Source organism: Pristiophorus japonicus, chromosome 12 (assembly GCF_044704955.1).
Source record: "Pristiophorus japonicus isolate sPriJap1 chromosome 12, sPriJap1.hap1, whole genome shotgun sequence".
Taxonomy (NCBI): Eukaryota; Metazoa; Chordata; class Chondrichthyes; family Pristiophoridae; genus Pristiophorus; species Pristiophorus japonicus.
The window spans coordinates 42,611,062-42,622,270 of NC_091988.1; the positions used below are offsets into that span (position 1 = coordinate 42,611,062).

The 11,209-nt window shown below is 45.8% G+C and overlaps 1 long non-coding RNA gene and 1 other non-coding gene across 4 annotated transcripts; both read left to right on the top strand.

Annotated features, from left to right (window-relative positions):
* Positions 1-43: 43 nt before the first annotated feature.
* LOC139276728 (uncharacterized) lies at positions 44-10,926 on the top strand. Of its 3 annotated transcripts, none has more exons than XR_011595985.1 (3): positions 44-155; positions 3,937-4,137; positions 9,443-10,926. It is a non-coding gene; the product is annotated as an uncharacterized lncRNA (long non-coding RNA). The 3 variants fall into 3 exon arrangements; XR_011595986.1 differs by having other exon boundaries at positions 3,937-4,101; XR_011595984.1 differs by having other exon boundaries at positions 3,937-4,034; positions 9,443-10,922.
* On the top strand, positions 1,038-1,197 carry LOC139277867 (U1 spliceosomal RNA). Its single transcript, XR_011596174.1, has one exon. It is a non-coding gene; the product is annotated as a U1 spliceosomal RNA (small nuclear RNA).
* Positions 10,927-11,209: the final 283 nt, after the last annotated feature.

The following is an 11,209-nucleotide window of genomic DNA, read 5'->3' on the forward strand; positions in this document are numbered from 1 at the left end:
CTGGGCGGGGCCGCACGCCCGCGCGCGGTGACAGTTGGCGCGGTGAAGGGGAGTCACGTGTACTGGTGCAGTCCATGCTGTCGGGCATCAACCGCGGAGAGCTGGAGGGCACCGGTCGGGGCTTAACTAGGCACACTTCCTACCGATGGCAGTTGGTAGGCAGGCCTGGCCTTGATTTACAAATAAATGGTTTAATGTAACTGCGTTTATTTATTTTTTTACAATGTGTTTCTCTTCCTCTGTACTGGGATCGCGGGTCATAAGAACATAAGAATTAGGAACAGGAGTAGGCCATCTAGCCCCCCGAACCTGCTCCGCCATTCAATAAGATCATGGCTGATCTGGTCGTGGACTCGGCCCCACTTAACCGCCTTCTCCCCGTAACCCTTAATTCCCTTATTGGTTAAAAATCTATCTATCTGTGATTTGAATACATTCAATGAGCTAGCCTCAACTGCTTCCTTGGGCAGAGAATTCCACAGATTCACAACCCTCTGGGAGAAGAAATTCCTGCTCAACTCGGTTTTAAATTGGCTCCTCCGTATTTTGAGGCTGTGCCCCCTAGTTCTAGTCTCCCTTACCAGTGGAAACAACCTCTCTGCCTCTATCTTGTCTATCCCTTTCATGATTTTAAATGTTTCTATAATCCTTCTGAACTCCAAGGAGTAAAGACCCAGTCTACTCAATCTATCATCATAAGGTAACCCCCTCATTTCTGGAATCAACCTAGTGAATCGTCTCTGTACCCCTTCCAAAGCTAGTATATCCTTCCTTAAGTAAGGTGACCAAAACTGCATGCAGTACTCCAGGTGCGGCCTCACCAATACCTTATACAGTTGCAGTAAGACCTCCCTGCTTTTGTACTCCATCCCTCTCGCAATGAAGGCCAACATTCCATTCGCCTTCCTGATTACCTGCTGCACCTGCAAACTAACCTTTTGGGATTAGTAACCATGATCAAAAAAAAAGGGCCTTGTAAATGTCTGCTGTGTCATCCAGGGCGGGTGGCACGGTTTAATGTTTTTTGTTTTACAGGCAGACTCTAAAAGAGTTTAGTAACCATGATCAAGAAGGTGGTTTTCCCAGGACGAGACTAGCCCATTGCACTTCGGGTGTGCTGACGCCTGCGATGTCCCCAAATGCGGGATACTCGACTGCAAAATTTGTGGTAGTGTGGGACTGCGTTCGCGTCCTAAAAGAGTTTCATGCACAAGGACCCCCAGGTCCCTCTGCACCACAGCATGTTGTAATTTCTCCCCATTCAAATAATATTCCCTTTTACTATTTTTTTCCCAAGGTGGATGACCTCACACTTTCCGACATTGTATTCCATCTGCCAAACCTTAGCCCATTCGCTTAACCTATCCAAATCTCCTTGCAGTCTCTCTGAGTCCTCTACACAATCCGCTTTCCCACTAATCTTAGTGTCTTCTGCAAATTTTGTTGCACTACACTCTGTCCCCTCTTCTAGGTCATCTAAGTATATTGTAAACAGTTGTGGTCCCAGCACTGATCCCTGTGGCACACCACTAACCACTGATTTCCAACCGGAAAAGGACCCATTTATCCCGACTCTCTGCTTTCTGTTAGCCAGCCAATTCTCTATCCATGCTAATACATTTCCTCTGACTCCACGTACCTTTATCTTCTGCAGTAACCTTTTGTGTGGCACCTTATCGAATGCCTTTTGGAAATCTAACTACACCACCTCCATCGGTACACCTCTATCCACCATGCTCGTTATAGCCTCAAAGAATTCCAGTAAGTTAGTTAAACATGATTTCCCCTTCATGAATCCATGCTGCGTCTGCTTGATTGCACTATTCCTATCTAGATGTCCCACTATTTCTTCCTTAATGATAGTTTCAAGCATTTTCCCCACTACAGATGTTAAACTAACCGGCCTATAGTTACCTGCCTTTTGCCTGTCCCCTTTTTTAAACAGAGGCGTTACATTAGCTGCTTTCCAATCCGCTGGTACCTCCCCAGAGTCCAGAGAATTTTGGTAGATTATAACAAATGCATCTGCTATAACCTCCGCCATCTCTTTTAATACCCTGGGATGCATTTCATCAGGACCAGGGGACTTGTCTACCTTCAGTCCCATTAGCCTGTCCAGCACTACCCCCCTAGTGATAGCGATTGTCTCAAGGTCCTCCCTTCCCACATTCCTTTGGCCTGCAAATTTTGGCATGGTTTTTGTGTCTTCCACTGTGAAGACAGAAGCAAAATAATTGTTTAAGGTCTTAGCCATTTCCACATTTCCCATTATTAAATCCCCCTTTTCATCTTCTAAGCGACCAACATTTACTTTAGTCACTCTTTTCCGTTTTATAAATCTGTAAAAGCTTTTACTATCTGTTTTTATGTTTTGCGCAACTTTACCTTCGTAATCTATCTTTCCTTTCTTTATTGCTTTTTTAGTCGTTCTTTGCTGTTGCTTAAAATTTTCCCAATTCTCTAGTTTCCCACTAACCTTGGCCACCTTATATGCATTGGTCTTTGATTTGATACTTTCCTTTATTTCCTTGGTTATCCACGGCTGGTTATCCCTTCTCTTGCTGCCCTTCTTTTTCACTGGAATATATTTTTGTTGCGCACTATGAAAGAACTCCTTAAAAGTCCTCCACTGTTCCTCAATTGTGCCACCGTTTAGTCCTTGTTTCCAGTCTACTTTAGCCAACTCTGCCCTCATCCCACTGTAGTCCCCTTTGTTTAAGCATAGTACGCTCGTTTCTGACACAACTTCCTCATCCTCAATCTATTACAAATTCAACCATGTTGTGATCACTCATTCCGAGAGGATCTTTTACTAGAAGATCGTTTATTTTTCCTGTCTCATTACACAGGACCAGATCTAAGATGGCTTGCTCCCTTGTAGGTTCTGTTACATACTGTTCTAAGAAACAATCCCGTATGCATTCTATGAATTCCTCCTCCAGGCTACCCCGTGCGATTTGATTTGACCAATCGATATGTAGGTTAAAATCCCCATGACTACTGCCGTTCCTTTTTCACACGCCTCCATTATTCCCTTGATTATTGCCCGCTCCACCGTGAAGTTATTATTTGGGGGCCTATAAACTACGCCGACCAATGACTTTTTCCCCTTACTATCTCTAATCTCCACCCACAATGATTCAACATTTTGTTCATTAGAGCCAATATCATCCCTCACAACTGCCCTGATATCATCTTTTATTAACAGAGCTACCCCATCTCCTTTCCCTTCTTGCCTATCTTTCTGAATTGTCAGATACCCCTGTATGTTTAATTCCCAGACTTGGCCACCCTGTAACCATGTTTCTGTAATGGCCACCAAATCATACCCATTTGTAATGATTTGTGCCGTCAACTCATTTACTTTATTTCCAGTTGTATGTGGTTGGTAAACCTACCATCGAGGACAGTCTTGTCTTTTGCATTGTCTTGCTTAGAAACATAGAAAATAGGTTCAGGGGTAGGCCATTCGGTCCTTCGAGCCTGCACCACCATTCAATAAGATCATGGCTGATCATTCACCTCAGTACCCCTTCGTCTTGTCTTGCCTTGTCGTGTCTTACTTTGCATTGTTTTGCTTTGCTATGCTTTACCTTGTCTTGTCTTACTTTGCATTGTCTTGTCTTGCTTTGCCTTGCCATGTCTTGTCTTGTCTCTAATATGTCCTTACTATACAGTACAAATGCACACGAGGCCCATACTGGAGAGAAGGTCACTCTGTGACCAGCAACCTTTATTCCAGCACTGAAGTGGAGAAGATGGGTGGAGCTTCCCCTTTTATACCTGAAAGTCCAGGTTAGGAGTGTCTCCCACAAGTTCACCACCTAGTGGTCAGTGTTCTCACGGTGTACAACTTAGGTCAGTTTATACATGGATTACAATGACAGTCTCAGATTTTGCTGTCTAGCTGTACTCTGCCAACTTTCTTCTTTCCAGGTCCGATATTCTTCAGATCAAAATGCAGCTGGAGATTGAATGAAACTGGGAGTGTCCAAAACGTGAAACCTTTGGCTTGTTGTGGCCATCGAGCTCAGGTAGCCCTTTCCTTTGGAATGATTTAAAAGGCACTGTTTCCAAGCGGAGTGATTTGCAGAAGCATTGGTAAATATTCCCTCCGCCACCAGTGGCCACTGCAAGGTATAGAATGTATTGGAGGAACTCATACTGTATTGAAGGGTTTTGATAGAGTAAATAAGGAGAAACTGTTTCCACTGGCAGAAGGGTTGGTAATGAGAGGACACAGATTTAATGTGTTTGGCTAAAGAACCAGAGGTGACATGAGGGGGGGAAATTACGCAGTGAATTATGATCTGGAATACTCTGCCTAAAAGCGTGGTGGAAGCAGATTCAATAGTAACTTTCAGAAGGGAATTGGATAAATGCTTGAGGGGGGGAAATTGCAGGTCTATGAGGGAAGAGCACGGGAGTGGAACTAATTGGATAGCTCTTTCAAAGAACACAGGCACAATGGCCCGAATGGTCTCCTTCTGTACTGTATAATTCTATAACCCAGACTTCTCTCTTCTTACAAAGTGAGAACTGAAAGCAAATAACTTTTTACTTTTTTGTTGGTGTAGTAGTCTTGATGGATTTTAGTCTTGCTGCAGTTAATGTGAAATTCATAAAACAATGGGACAGCATGCTTAGTGTCCAAATGCATTCCTTCTCATTTAGCCTGACACCTGAAGATATGACAGGCTACCAATGGGAATGCTAAAGTAAAAGTGAAGTGTGCGCAGCTGTCATTTGTCAGTCTTGGAATGGCAGTGCTTGTGTTCAACTTCAGACATTTCACTGTGGATGTGCCTCCAAGTTGGTCATCTTTCTTGGATCCTCATGTCTAAGCCTCAGTTTATGGGAAGTTGCAAAATTATTGCATAGGAATTCTGCTCATGCCTGGATCCTATGAAAATCTGAGCTGACCATTACAAAACCAAAAGAAAAACATATCTAATGATCCCAAGTTAAATTTCATGGTAACCTTTCACTTAAGTTATAAAGACTGAATAACTAAGAGGACAATTTTGCCCAAGCCTGTTTTCTGGTGACTTAGTGATTGGTGACTTAGACAGGTTAGGTGAGTGGGCAAACGCATGGCAGATGCAGTATAATGTGGATAAATGCAAGGTTATCCACTTTGGTGGCAAAAACACGAAGGCAGAATATTATCTGAATGACAGCAGATTAGGAAAAGGGGAGGTGCAACGAGACCTGGGTGTCACGGTACATCAGTCATTGAGAGTTGGCATGCAGGTACAGCAGGTGGTGAAGAAGGCAAATGGCATGTTGGCCTTCATAGCTAGGGGATTTGAGTATAGGAGCAGGGAGTTCTTACTGCAGTTATACAGGGCCTTGGTGAGGCCTCACCTGAAATATTGTGTTCAGTTTTGGTCTCCTAATGTGAGGAAGGATGTTCTTGCTATCGAGGGAGTGCAGCGAAGGTTCACCAGACTGATTCATGGGATGGCAGGACTGAAAAATGAGGAGAGATTGGATCGACTGGGCTTGTATTCACTGGAGTTTAGAAGGATGAGAGGGGATCTCATAGAAACATATAAAATTCTGACGGGACTGGATATGTTAGATGCAGGAAGAATGTTCCCGATATTGGGGAATGCAGAACCAGGGGACATGTCTAAGGATAAGGGGTAAGCCATTTAGGACTGAGATGAGGATAAACTTCTTGGTTCAGAGAGTTGTTAACCTGTGGAATTCTCTACCGCAGAGAGTTGTTGATGCCAGTTCGTTAGATATATTCAAGAGGGAGTTAGATCAGGCACTTACGGCTAAAGGGATCAAGGGTTATGGAGAGAAAGCAGGAAGTGGTACTGAGTTGAATGATCAGCCATGATCTTACTGAATGGTGGTGCAGGCCTGAAGAGCCGATGGCCTACTCCTGCACCTATTTTCTATGTTTCTATGGGCCCAAGTTTCGGGCCGCACCTAAAACGGCGCAGCCCAGACCTGGACGCCTGTTTTTTGCGCCAGAAAGCGCGCCTAAAAAAACTTACCTATTCGGCTCTCTGCAGGTCCTCTGGAGCTGGGCGCGGCGCAGCACGAGCTGTGGGGGGCGGAGCCAGGTTCCTGCGCTGAAAACAGTGCCGGGACCTCTGCACATGCGCGCTACAGTGGGCGCGCATGTGCAGTAGCTCCAGGCGCCCAAAACTGTGGGAGGGGCCCGAAGCACGCAGCCCCTAGCCCTGGCCGAATGGCCTCACTGGGGCTGCGTGGATAAGGCTCCTCCCACCCGACCGGACCCAACCCGACCCCTGCTCTCTCCCCCCTCCTCCCCCCCCCTCTCCTTCCCTCCCTCCCGCTCTCCTTCCCTCCCTCCCCCTCTCCTTCCCTCCCTCCCCCCCTCTCCTTCCCTCCCTCCCCCCCTCTCCTTCCCTCCCTCCCCCCCCTCTCCTTCCTTCCCTCCCTCCCCTCTCCTTCCCTCCCTCCATCCTCTCTCCCTTCTCTCCCCCTCTTCTTCCCCCCTCCCCCTCTTCTCCCCCCCTCCCCCTCTTGTCCCCCTCTCCCCCCTCTCTCCACCCCTTCCCCCCTCTTTTCCCCCCTTCTCCCCCTCTTCCCCCCTTTCTCCCACTCTTTCCCCCCCTTCTCCCCCTCTCCCCCCTTTTCTCCCCCTCCTCCTTCCCCCCCACGCTCCTCCTCCTTCCCCCCCACCCTCCTCCTTCTCCCCCCCCACCCTCCTCCTCCTCCCCCCCCACCCTCCTCCTCCTTCCCCCCCACCCTCCTCCTCCCCCACCCTCCTCCTCCTCCCCCCACCCTCCTCCTCCTCCCTCCCCCACCCCACCCCCTCCCTCTACCTCCCTCCTCATCCCTCCCCCTACCTCCCTCCTCCTCCCTCCCCCACCCCACCCCCACCCACCCCCCTTTACCTCCCTCCCTCCTCCTTCCCCCCCACCCCCTTCTTCCCCCCACCCCCCTTCTCCCCCCCACCCCCTCTTCCCTCCCCCCTTCCCCCCACCCCCTTCTGCCCCTCCCCCCACCCATCCACCTTCTCCCCCTCCCCTCCCCCCCCACCCGCTTTCTCCCCCTCCCCTCCCCGCCACCTCCCTTCTCCCCCTCCCCTCTCCCCACCCCCATCTCCCCCTCCCCTCCCCCCCACTCCCTTCTCTCCCTCCCCTCCCCCCCCACCCCCCAAGCCGAGCTTGTTGTGCGGGGGTCAGAGGTTTTATTGTAAAGGTATAAGATGGTGCCGTGCAGGGGTGGCCATGGAGGGGTGATTTGTGGTGGTATATTAAGCCTGCCAATGGAGTTGCATTAATGTCCATACCGGGAAGGAGGGTGTGTTTTCGGTGCTGTTTTTAAACTTATGTCGATAGGGCTGAGGGTAAGGTGGGGGTTGAGGTTGTTGGGCGAGGGGTTCAGAGGTTTCTTTTGCGGTGGCATCAAGACAGTGCCGTGCAAGGGCGTCCGCAGGGGGTGGATGGGGGGGCTGGTGATTTTGTTGTGGTGAAGGGAGGCATTTTATCAGTGTCCATAGCCGGGAAGAAGGGTGTATTTTTGGTGTTTTTAAACCTATTATCGAAAGGCGGGAGGGTAAGGTGTGAGTTGATGTTGGGCGGGGGTGAGGGGTGGCATGAAGCTGGTACAGTGCAAGGGCGGCAAGGCGGTGATTTGTGATGGCGATGGAGGGAGTGAGGGAGGGAGTGAGTCAGGCCGGCATCTGGTGTAGTATTTCGGGTATAACTTGGCGAGGCAACATCGGAACTGGTCCCGGTAAACAGCGTCTGCACCGGCCGGAGGAGCGGAACAGAACGCTGTTGACGGCATGCGGCTGCCTCTTTGCCCAGCGGAGGTACAGCCGTTGGCTAGAGACCGCTTGCCCTTCCTGGCCCCGAGTGCACTCCCGATCCGCTCCCCACCCCTAGCCCAGGCCGAAGGGCTTCGCGGTCCGCTCCCCACCCCTAGCCCAGACTGAATGGTCTCCGATTTCCTTACCTGCACCGATTTCTTTAACTCGCTGCAAGGTTTTTCTGGAAAGGCCACATACGCTGGTCTAAACAGAACTGGAGTAACTCTCAGCTGGCCAAAGTTCCCTAAATGGCCAGAATTGGTGTAGGTGGCTGGTTATGCCCCCTTTAGCTGAAAAGAAAGTACCTAAAAAAATCGTAACTAACTGAGTTACGCTGGTGCAAATAGATTGAGGAAACTGTGGATTTTTAACTTAGGCAAAAAAACCCGTCTGCTCCTAAAGGTGCAAATCACTGGGGAAAATTGAGCCCTTTGTGTTGTGGGCCAAAGTGAGTTTGGATTTTATTTGAAAGCACAATCAGCAGCTTAACACAGAATATTTGCTCATACTGTAAATGGTTATATTATCAATTGAGGATGTTTTGGAATTTAGTAAATTGATGTGTTTCTGCAACTGAAGTTAGTGTGAAGAGCCCCAAATAACACATTTTTCTCACCCCACAACGAATGTAATTACAATTACAGCATTAAATTCTGTACTTCGATGTAGTGAGTTATGATCTTTTACGCTGAGTTGTATATTTGTTTTTATTCTTTTTAATATCTAATAAATGGATGAATAGCACTCTGTACTAGACCTCAATACTATTTAAATTTTCTCCTACCCCACCCCCACTTTCCTGAAGGCATTGACTCCTGCTAGGATACAGTTTTGAGGAGCTGTGTGATATTTTGCTGAATTGACCATTTAAAATGTATGAGCCTAGGCAGTGAATGTGTAGGCAAGTTATTGAACTGGAATCACAGATGAGCCTAATCATGGCCTCATCTGATGGTCACATGCAGTTTCTCGCTTGGAGGATTAATGGATAGTAATAGGATAGAAACCCTGGCTTTTTCATCACTTAACCAGGGGCACTGAAGCCAATTGCAGCACTCTTACTGACATCCATGTTGAGATCAACTAAGTCAGCATAGACTGGGAATCAAATGGGAGCTTTGCTAAATGCAATCTCTTACCAATAGAGCCATTGAGGAGCTCTCAGCATTTCATTCTTCTCGGAAATTTTACTTAAAAAAAACACATCAAAGCTCTATACCTTTTTTTTTAAAGGCAGTGTTGCTCTTGCTTAGCAGAGCAGAATTAAGTCTAGACAAGAGGCCAAGGAAAAGAAAATAATGTACAATATGACTAGGATATAACATTCTCAGACAGTAATTGGATTTTGGATAGTACAGAAAATGTGGGGTTGGAGTTCAAAATTGTCTGCCAAAATATGTTTTATTCAGATGGCCACTAAACTCTATTGTACAGAATTCTTGAAATAAACTTGTCCTGAAGGGGAGGAATATCCTGCATATATTTGGGCTACCCTTTGTAATGGATTTCTTTGCCACAATACGTTTTGAAATATTCATAAAAACAATTAACCGTTTAGAAAGATAGTTAATTTAAATAGTCCATAGTCTAGCTGTTTTCAGTGCATTTTGTGCAATACTAACTAATGCAATTATTTTTCAGATTGCTGCTTTGAAAACCAGCTGGCCAGTTATTTTCTGGAGAGAAATGTCATGAAGACTAAATATAAACAAGGACATGTTGATTAAACAAGCTAAAATGTCAATGCATTTTCATTGTGTTTTCCCACGTATTCGACATCTCACTGCTTGAAAATCTGATACCACCAGATGGCTCTATACTAAAATAGCTACATTAATGTGACAGTTAGCTGTGGTAAGCTGTGGTTATTAGTAATGGTAGACTATTACAGGTCCTTATTACAAGGATGTATGTTGACAAATAGACCACATGCTGACAATTTGTTTAATTATATTATAGATACTGTTGATTTAGCACATGTATCCCCACAGGTGGTATTGGCCAATAAAATAGCACTAAACTGATCTCTTCTGTGTAAATTGGCCACATTGCTAAGGATCTTTGTTTCCTAGTTTAGACACTGAATGTGAAAAGTTCTTGGTCTTATTTATTTCTTTCTTAAATAGAAGTAGATAGATAACTTCCCTCCTGCGATAGATGGTCATGGAATTGATTTTCTGGATGTGTATCAATTGGTTGCATTTTATCAGTTCTGGATCAGCTGATACAGCACTGCCTAAGAATCATTTTTTGAAGAATGGAGAAGACAGCTAACTTGCTTGAATTGTTCCATCTGTTGGTTGACCACAAATCATTCCTGGTGAAATGTAGAAACTCTGTATATTTGTATTTGAAGAGCTTACTAGTAAGGAATTCAGTGATTAAAACAAAAAAGAAACAAGAAACAAAATGGCCAGTAATTTGTTGTCGGCAGCAAAGCAAAAGTGTCCATTGCTGACCCCGAAGAAAGCTGGCCACAAAGATCTCGCGATCTCTGTGACAAGAAACATAGAAAATAGGTGCAGGAGTAGGCCATTCGGCCCTTCGAGCCTGCACCACCATTCGATAAGATCATGGCTGATCATTCCCTCAGTACCCCTTTCCTGCTTTCTTTCCATACCCTTTGATCTCTTTAGCCGTAAGGGCCATATCTAACTACCTCTTGAATAAGTTTGGCTTTTTCAACGTGCAATTGAAATCAGTGTAGTGGGAATTCCATAGCGCGAGCTGCTGTGACGTCAACAAGCTGTCTAAGCAGCCATTCACAATGCAGAATTCTCACAGACAGGGAACCAGGAAGTGAAGAAGCTCCTTTTATTCTGTATTTTTATAAATGTTAGGGAGCAAAACAAAGATTGAGGATCACACAAGGGAAAAAGGTAAACCTGAAATAAACTTTAAAAAACAATTTTTTTTTAAAGCTTCTTAACTTTCATTTTTATTATAATTGAGAAATTTGTTTCACTGACTTCAGGCTTTGGCGAGGGTGGGGACACACACTGCAGAAAGTGTCGGAGCAGTGAATACTGACCGCAACTTCAGCATTTCCGCGTTGGGATGCATATGTGCTAAATCCTGAAGTTGCGGTCAGTTTCAAAGGAGTAATAACGGCAAATGCTGTTATTACTGATCACAAATTTCGGGCCCATGCTTCTAATTTGTAACTGGGGGAGGAGAGGGGGGTTGAAAAGTGAATCCGATTAATGGGGGGGACAAAGTTTTCTTTAAGAATTTTTTTTTTAAACACCTTGTTTAAGATTCTGTAAATTTACTTTTGCTTCCATTTTGTTAGCTGCTTGAAGCCTAAACATTTTAAATCCGAATCCTCAGGTGTAATATTATCCATTGTTTTAAAGTTGTGACTCTGAAATTTATAATGTTCTTTTCAGAAATTGTCTGTTATTTGAT